This window comes from Urocitellus parryii, chromosome 4 (genome assembly GCF_045843805.1).
Source record: "Urocitellus parryii isolate mUroPar1 chromosome 4, mUroPar1.hap1, whole genome shotgun sequence".
Lineage (NCBI taxonomy): Eukaryota > Metazoa > Chordata > Mammalia > Rodentia > Sciuridae > Urocitellus > Urocitellus parryii.
The window spans coordinates 56,812,275-56,822,100 of NC_135534.1; the positions used below are offsets into that span (position 1 = coordinate 56,812,275).

At 40.1% G+C, this 9,826-nt stretch overlaps 1 pseudogene; it reads right to left on the reverse strand.

Annotated features, from left to right (window-relative positions):
• Positions 1-8,881: 8,881 nt before the first annotated feature.
• LOC144254604 (olfactory receptor 10A3-like) lies at positions 8,882-9,826 on the reverse strand (annotated as a pseudogene).

The following is a 9,826-nucleotide window of genomic DNA, read 5'->3' on the forward strand; positions in this document are numbered from 1 at the left end:
GAGCCCTGGGCTCTGTGCTTTCCCAGCTGAGGGGTGAGTGTGGTCAGGGAGACCAGGCCAAGGTGGGTAGTGACTCCTTGCATTTGGCCTGTTGCTTCCCAGGTACATGTCTGAGGCTGTTTGCCTTCAGATGGAGCAGGACACCAACTGGAGGCCAACCTGACATCATAAAGACCTCCTTGGGCCCAGGTCTGCAACTCAGGCCCCCCCAAGGTAAGTCTGCACCTTTATAGAAGGTAAGGAGTATCAGGTGAGCTTTGAAACATGGGGGTCTGAGGTTGCACATGTATTGGGGGAAGCCCCCGATGTTGGGCTGGCCCTGAAGCTGAAGCCCTTGGAGCCTAAGAAGTGAGATTATGGACCTGGAGGGTGCAGGGTCCAGGTCACAGGGCTTCAGAGCACACCCAGGTGTTCCTGGATAGAGAAAGAGAAAAGACTGCACTGCTAATTAGCTGGTTGGCCTTGGGACAGTCCCTTACCTTCCTCAGCCGTTAATGAGGTCTGAGACTAGTCCAGTAGCTTATAATGTTTTAAAGGAGATTCTTTTTTTTTGTAATTTAATTTAAATTTTTACTCAGTCCCATGTGAAACAGATGGAATGGAGCATTAGGAGTGCAGTGGGCTGGGTATCCCCCAGTGCCCCCCAAGGGCCCTTGCAATGACTTGTGGTACCAACCCTCTCCTTTTTCCTGCCTCCAAGAGCTGAGGGAGTTGACTGTGAGCAGTGGGGTGGAGGTTAGGGAGAGAGCCCCCAGGTACTGACTCTGTGTTTATCTTCCCATCAGCCCAGTGCTACAACATCCCACCAGGTGATGCCAGGATGTGAGCCCTACACGGAGGTCTTGCGGGCCTGAGCCCCCCCACTCAATCCCCTGTTGGGGGTGCCATGACCTCCACAGTTATCTAATCCTTATAAAATATATTTTTTGTTGCTTTTTATGGCTTCTCTGCCTGTTTACTCTACGTTCATAGAAGCGTGTTTCTCTGTGGGTGTGGGGAGGCTATGAAGGCTGGCAGGCTGGGACAGAGCCCTCCTGGAAGGGGAGAAGATCCTTGCTCTCTGGAGACCCAAGCTCAGGAACCAATACTGTCTGGCTTTTTGACCTTGGGCAAGACACTTAGCATTTCTCTCATCCTTAAAATATGGCAACAGTAATAATCACAGTGGCTGACCTGGCTGGCTTCCTGGCAAGGGCTGGAGATGAGAGGAGAGAAAACTGACCAGCCTGGATAATACCAAGTGCACCTCAAACTACTCCACAAAATAGAAATGGAACTTATTTATTAGTAGTTCTAATTGTGTGTGTGTGTGTGTGTGTGTGTGAGAGAGAGAGAGAGAGAGAGAGAGAGAGAGAGAGAGAGAGAGAGAGAGAGAGAGAGAGAGAGAGATTGATTGTGTGTGGTACTGAGGATCAAATCAAACCCAGGGCTTTATGCATAGTAGGCAAGCGCTCCACCACTGAGTTACATCCCCAGCCCTTTTTTATTTTCAGACGTGCTCTCACTAAATTGGCCAGGCTGGCCTCCAACTTGTGGTCCCCTGTCTCAGCCTCCCCCATAGCCTCCCAAGTTACAGGAGTTAACTGCCATGACTATCTTAGGGTTTTCTATATACAAGATCTTTCCACCTGCAAGTAATTTCTTCTTTCTTTCTCACCTGGATATTAAATATTTTTCTTGCCTAATTTCTGTGGCTGAAACTTTTAATAAATATAAGATTTTTCATTAATGCCCTTCATAAGGTTGAGAAAATTACCTTTTATCTCTGTGTGTGTCTTTTTTAATTATGGAAAGGTATTAGATTTTGTCAAATGCTTTTTCTGCACCAAATGATCATGTATGATATTTTTCTTCCACTATTAATGTGGTGTACTACAAATTGACATTTTCTCCAAGTTTTAGTGTTTAATAATTAATAGCTTGACTGACCAGGTCCAAGACACAAAGATATACACTATGTTCAAGAAACTGGGGGGAAATTACTCTATAAACTATGTGATAAGAATGGGCATTATAATATAAAACCTTTCAACACATAGTAGTTAGCTGCAGGAAACCATGTTTAGCTTAGGAAAATGGTATTCCAAATTTCAGTGTAAACTACTAGCAAACTTCAATTCCTTTGTGTGGCAACTATCATTTCTGTTTTCAAACTCTTTCACCCCAGCCTGCTTTTTAAGGTCTGGAGTATTTTTTTCCCAATCACAAGTGTGATTACCAATAGTGTCGATTCTTACAACGATCTGATGAGACACGGTCTGACATGTATCTTGCATTCATTGCACCACCAAGGTGATCCTGCATGATGCTGGAGTCAGTCTTGGCCATCTCCCCAGTTTCCAGTTTGGTAATGATGTCTCAAACTATCACCTATAAAACATCTTTTGGGGGGAATGTACTAGGGATTTAACCAGGGGATGATTTATCACTGAGATTTGTCCCCAGTCCTATTTATTTTTTATTGAGTTTCAGGGTCCCACTAAGTTGCTGAGGACCTGACTAAGCTGCTGAGCCTGGCCTCAAAATTATGGTCTTCCTGTCTCAGCCTCCAGAGTTGCTGGAATTATAGACACGTGCCACCATGCCCAGCTATACTCTACTTTTAAATGTTGAATCATTTTTGCATTTCTTGGATAAATCCCAGTGGCAATGATACATAATATTTTTAATATGCTGCTGAATTTAGGTTGTTAAGGTTTTCTAAAATATTTATTTTTTAGTTGTAGTTGAACACAATACCTTTATTTCATTAATTTATTTTTTTGTGTGTGTGATGCTGAGGATCGAACCTAAGGGCCTCGCACATGCTAGGCAAGTACTGTACCGCTGAGCCACAATCAAAGCCCCAGTTGTTAGATTTTTTTAAAAAAGATTTCTGTATTTAATACTCATAAAGGGAATTAGTCTTAGTTTTCCCCTATGATGTCTTTGTTTGGCTTTGGTATCAGGGTAATATTGGTCCTGTAAAGTGAGTTGGGAATTGTTCCTTCCTCTTCTACTTCTTGGTAGAGTTTGAGAAGGAGTAATGTCTATTTAAAGTTTTGGTAGAATTTACCAGGGATCCCATAGTTTTCTTTAGAAGAGTCTACTAGTTTGTCAATCTTGTTGATTTTCCCCTTTACTACCTTTAGCTGTTTTAGACTGGATTCTAATTAGTTATTGGTTTTTAAAAATTTAAGTGCAATTCTAGTATCAGTTCTATTGACATTATGAAATACTGCCTCTTGCAAGAATTTCACTTTGTAATATATTGTCATTGCAAAAATATTTTATGTGGCAGCTGAGATTGGTGGGAAATTAAGATGCTAGTGTGTTATTGTTTTGCTTTGTTTCTTTGTTATTAATAATTTGGGGTTTTTTTTAGGTTTACACTAGAGTGTATTTTGACATATTATACATACATGGAGTGTAACTCCCCATTCTGGTAGTTGTACATGATGTGGAGTTTCACTGGTGGTGTGTTTATATATGAACATTGGAAAGTCATGTCCAATTCATTCCACAGTCTTTCCTTTTCCCATTCTCTCTCTCTTCCCTTCATTATCCTTTGTGTGTTAGCACAAAGTGCAGTGAACTTCTATTCTTCCCTCCCTTACCCCTCTTATTGTGTGTTAGCATCTGTATATCAGAGGGAACATTCAGCCTTTGGTTTTCTGGGATTGGCTTATTGTATTTTTGCTTTCAAAAAAAAATTTATATTTTTAAATTGTAGATGGACAGAATACCTTTATTTTATTTTTTAAATAAGGTGTTGATGATCAAACCCAGTTCCTCACTCATACTAGGCAGTGCTCTGCCACTGAACTACAGCTCTAGCCCCTTGCTTTGTTTTTTTGAGATGGGGTTTCATTATACTATTCTGGCTGGCCTCGAATTTGTGGTCTTTCCTGCCTGAGCCACTGAGTAGCTGGGATTATAGGCCTATGCCACCATGCTTGGCTCAAGATGCCAGTTTTAAATGAAAGAAGATGTTTGAGTTCATAAGTAAATATTTTTGTGTTATGGTTTGTATGTGTGTGTGTGTGTGTGTGTGTGTGGGAGGGTGGTTTAATGTGGTACTGGGGATCCAACCCATGGCCTGCCTCACATGTGCTAGGCAAGCGCTTTACCACTTACGTATGACACCAGTCCTTGTATGGGGTTTTGTTTACTACATAACATAATTCTATGGATTCAGATGATAACAACCAAGAATTCAAAAAGCTTTTTGTATTTGAAAACTATAAAAAAAATTCAAAATACGTGGTGCTAAAATCAATAGATTAATGAAACAAAATGTCCACACACAGACTCTAGAGATAAACATGCAGGATGTTTACAGGGAATGGTTTGGGGATAAACACCCCTGGAAGGAAGGGAAGGGGAGGAGAATATGCAAGACTGAGCAGAGGGGAGTCACCTGAGGTAGGGGCCCAACAAAAGCTCAGCAAACCCAAAGGTCACGTGGCCCTTCAAATTTGTCCTGCTTTGGGGTACAGTGGCTGGGCCTGTATGCCTGTAGTGACCACTCCTTGGATACAATCTGTCCCTGGAAGAAGGGGAGGCAGGACCCAGATTTGGAGCTATCTCCCACCCACACTCCAGCAGCTGGGCAGGTAAGTTCTTCATTCTGGAAGGGGAATCTGGGAGGCACCTCACAGGGTCCACTCCGCAGATCTGAGTATATATGAAGAACTCAGTGTCTGTTTAAGTGTTGGTCATGAATCCGGGAAATGAAATCTACTTGATAAGTGATGCTGGAAACATAGATTGTAACCATGGGGAACACACATGGATTAGACTGTTATCTTACCTGACATTAATTTCAGATAGATTAAAGAATTGAAAGAAAAAAGAAACAATATACCTAATACTTGTCAGCTTGAAGGAGAGGGAAACAGAAGTAAACTTAGATGATTCCAATAAAATAATTAATAGATTTGATCACATAAAACAAACATTTTGCATTCAAAATTTTACACAAATTTAAAAGGCAAACAACAAAACTGAGAACATGTTTGCAATAAAAACATTGAAAACATTAACATGTATTCATTTATATTTGATTGGTTCTTTATGTTATCCTATCCTTCCCTCCCCTTTCCTTTATTTTTACTCCACCTTCTGCATTTGACAGAAATCATTTGATCTTTGAATTTCTGAGTTTGGATTTTTTTCACTTAGCATCATATTCTCCATTACCATCCATTTACTGGCAAATGCCATAATTTTGTTCTTTTTAAAAAAGTGATCCTGTAACTAAAAAAGAAACCCAAAACTTAGGTCAAAACTACAATGAGCTACCACTTCACACCCACTAGGATGGCTATTATCAAACCAACACCAGCACCACCAAACAAAAAGTGTTATCAAGTATGTGGAGAAATTGGATCCCTCGTGCATAATTGATGGGAATATGAAATGATACAGCTACCATGGAAAACATTATGGCAATTCCTCAAAGAATAAAGCAGGTAATTCCCATATGATCCAGCAATTCCACTCCTGCAGATAGATCTGGAAGCATTAAAAGCAATGACTTGAACAGGTATTTGCATATCAACGTTCACAGCAACATTATTTATAGTAGCCAAAACGTAGAAGCAACTGCAATGTTCATTGGCAGATGAATGGATAACAAAATATGACATAGAGTGGAATATTATTTATTCATCTATATAGAATGGACTAAAATCCAGCTTTAAAAGAAATGAATTCTAACTTATGCTCCGATATGGACAAAACTTGAAAATACTATTATGGTAATGAAATAAACCGAATCCAAAAGGATAGCCTATATGATTTATCCATTTATCTGAGATCCCTAGTATAGTCAAACAAAGACAGGAAGTAGAGCAGTGGGGGTAGAGGGAAGGAGGAGGAGGTGATGAATGGGCACAGAGTTTCTCTTTGAGGTGATGAAAAAGTTCTGGAGGTGGATGGTGGTGATGGTTACCTAACAAGGGGAAGGCACTTTATGCTGCAGAACCAGACACTTATAAATGGTTAAAGTGGTAAATTCTATGTTAGGTATGTTTACCATGATAAGAAAAGAAAATCCCAGCACATCCACACCAAACTGTGTCCAATCTTGCTTCTAACTTGTGATCCTCCTGCCTCAGCCTCCTTAGTTGCTGGGATTACAGGTGTGCACCACCATGCCTGGCCATTACAATTTTTAAATAATTTTTTTTAAAGAAAGGAATAAAAGAAAGAAAAGAAAAAGAAAAAAAAACAACAAAGTAAAACATTAAAGCATTGTCCAGGAAGAGGATCCTGTAGGTGACTGAGTTCCTGTGATCCCAAAAGAAAAGCCAGGTTTCCCAGGTTCACCATCAGTCACTGGGACAGTGAGCACACTCTGAAGAGCAAGTGGTGGAAACCAAAGCAAAGTTAAGGTAGAAGTAGAAAGCAAGGGCAGCAGACAATGCATGTGCATTTAAGGCTGTTGGTAAAACTCTATTTTCTGTTCTTTTCTTGCTCCTGGCACACAGGAAAAACATTTCTTAGCCCCTTGGATTTAGAAGTTGTTACTGCTTCTCCTGCTGTGGCAACAGGAAGAAGCCTGGCTTTGAGAAGAAGGTGGGCATGTTAGATTAGAGTAGCTTGCATTTCTGGGTCCCTGCATCAAATACAGTTGCTCTAAGGAGTCACTTTAGTCTGTAGAAGACCTTGCCTAAATGAAGAAAGATGTGGGGCATTTCTGTGCTCAATTGGGGGCTGTTTGTCATAGCAGTATAACCCAGCTTATTCTAACTAATGCAGATGGAGCCTTGCTGAGAGGATCAATAGAATGAGGAGGGGCTTTTTTGAAAAAAAAGAATGAAAACAACCTTCCTAGTTATCATTTCTACCTATCCATTTGTTCTTTTTCCCTGAGAGAAGCCACTTGAATGTCACACTCCCTAGAAGAGGCATTCTTAAGTATAGGAAAGGCTTGAAAATTTTCATGTACTAAGAATGATCCCAAAGAGATGGAGAAGGGGACTTGCCTGGTCATTCAAATTTAACAGATGACAGCAGGTATGCAATTCCCAACAAAAGAGGAAAGTTTAATTTGCCTTAAGAAGAGAGTCACTTCTTTCTTGGTGTCTTAGTCCATTTTGTGCTTCTATAAAAGAATCCCTGACATGGGTAATTCATAAAGAACAGACACTTGTTACCTTTCTGGAGGATGAAAGTTCAAGGTCAAGGACTCCTTATTTTGCTAGGGCCTTCCTGCTGTGCCATCCCACAGTGAATATGACATAGAAAGTGGGAGAAAAAGATCAAGGGAGAAATAGGGTTGAAGAGAATGTACTTCTGTGATACTCAAGCAAATAACACATCCTCCCCATATTCTCTGCTTATTTGGCTCTTTCTGTTTTCTGTTTTCTTTCTGTTTCTTTTCCTGTCCATCACTCCTCCAGTCCTAGAAAGTTGATCAGGCTGAGTGGAGAAAGGGTCTCCCTAGGGGCTGGGGTGAGGATACGTGAAGAGGCACAGGGACCTTCCTGTGTCCTTTTCTTTCTCCCTAAGCCTCATCTTAAAATGGACAGATGAGTACCAGGGCTGTCTCTCGCATCCCTACCTCCAGGACTCATGCTCGGGCTCCATGCACACAGAGTGGGGGGTCTTGCCAGGTACTGCTGCTCCCTGCGTGAGCTGCAACTTAGACACAGTCTGTTCTAAGGAAATAGGAAAAATGCATAATGAAACAGAATGATAGACAAAATCCTTTCCCTCCCTGATACCCTCTCCTTGTTTTTCCCTCTCTTTTATATTCTGTTCTTTCATTGCAGCTTTGCCTCTATACTTTTTAATATCCCTCAAAAGACATTTTCTTATTTACTCCCTTTTTCTCTACTTCATTCTGACTTTTCACACCAGCTGTCTTGGAATGTTGGATCAAACCTCAGGTGAACCAATTCTGTAGAGAAATGAGCTCCATTGTATCCTCAGTACTTGAAACAGTATTTATCCTACCACTGCTACTCAAAAAAATATTTGCTGAATAAATAAAAAAGGAATGAGGGGAAAATAATAATTTAGTCTAGGCTAACTATCATAAACCAAAAGAACAGTATAGATATTTCATGAGTAGAAGTATGAATAGCTTATCCCCAAATAACAAGTGCAAATTATAAGAAACCCTACATGTAGCAGAATCTGTATGCCTAATCTTAATTAATAGCACACTACCAATTTTATTCAAATTATACTTTAGTAGCCATGATAATTTGAATAACATTGAATAGTCAATACTAAATCAATATGTTGAAACTTAATTGGAATATATCCTCACTACTTTCCCCATTTGATATGATTGTTATGCTCAAGTTATGTTTTCTTTTCCTTCACAGCTTTAAAAGCATTTAAAGAAGTAACTCTAAAATAACAATTAAAATATATAAACAAGGGAAGGGTGTAGAGCACAGTGGTTGTATACATGCTTAGCATATGCAAGGCTTCCAGTTGGATCTCAACCAGCACACACACACACACACACACACACACACACACACACACATACATGTTTATGTGTAAATATCATTCATTCTATCAGAATGACCTTTGAGGAAATGATCATATCAAAATAAAAGCATCAATACATAGAAACCTATTGAAGTAGATATTTAATGAAACATAATCTTAATCACAATAGATAATTACCTGGATTCCCATAATAAGGAAATGCATGCCTAGACTATTGTATCATGTGCTAAGGAACTTAGTATCTCTTCAAAACAGATGAAGAGAACACCACAGTATTAAAAGAGAAGAATCTCCTGATACATTTCAAACTCAAGGAATACAACAATGCAAACTCATTAATATCAAGAAATGGAATCTGTTTTCATCATTTATTAAATTCAAACAGAGTTCTGTTGAGTAATAAGCAAATATATATCTTCTTAACAAGTCAAACTGTGTGTAAAACCACTGCTCTCTGCCATAATTTCACCAAAGCCCTTTTCATCTCATGGTTTCGCAGGCTGTAGATAAGGGGATTCAGCAGGGGTGTGAGCAATGTGTAAGCCAAAGACATCAGTTTCTTGGTTACTGCTGAGTAGCTAGATTTGGGCTGTAAATAAGTCATACTGGCTGTGCCATAGAAGAGGATGATTGATATGACATGAGAGACACAGGTGGGAAAGGCCTTTTGCCTCCCAGTTGTTGATGGCATCTTCAGGATGGCAAAGAGAATTCTAAGATAAGACAAGAGTATCAACAAGAAAGGAAGCAATATAATCAAAATGGTGCCTGTGAAGGCATAGATTTCAAACAAGGAGATATCTGCACAAACCAGTTCCAGCACTGCTGGGGTTTCACAAGATATATAATTAATTACATTGGGTCCACAAAAGGGAAAACTAAATACCCATGAGGTCTGCAGAGTAGCCACCATGATCCCTGAGACCCATGAGAACATGACTAATTTCAAAAACACCCTCTTGTTCATAATCATGGGGTAGGTCAGAGGACAGCAGATGGCAGCAAATCAGTCATAAGCCGTTGCCCCTAGGAGAAAACTCTCGGTTCCACCAAAAAGAATAATGAAATACATCTGTGCAAAACAGCCCACAAAAGAAATTGTAGTTTTCTCAGTAGTCAGGATCAACTGCATTTCAGGCATGATGGCTGCACTGAAACTCACTTCTACCACAGGTAAGTTCTGCAGGAACAGGTACATGGGGATGTGGAGGGTCTGGTCCAGCAAGATGGCAGCTATGATGATGGCATTTCCCAATAGGGTCACCAGATAAATAACCAAGAAAAGCCCAAAGATCTTGTCTTGAAGTTCAGGAAAGTCAGAGAAGCCCAAGAGGATGAATTCAACCACAGAGCTTTGATTTTGTGTTTCCAT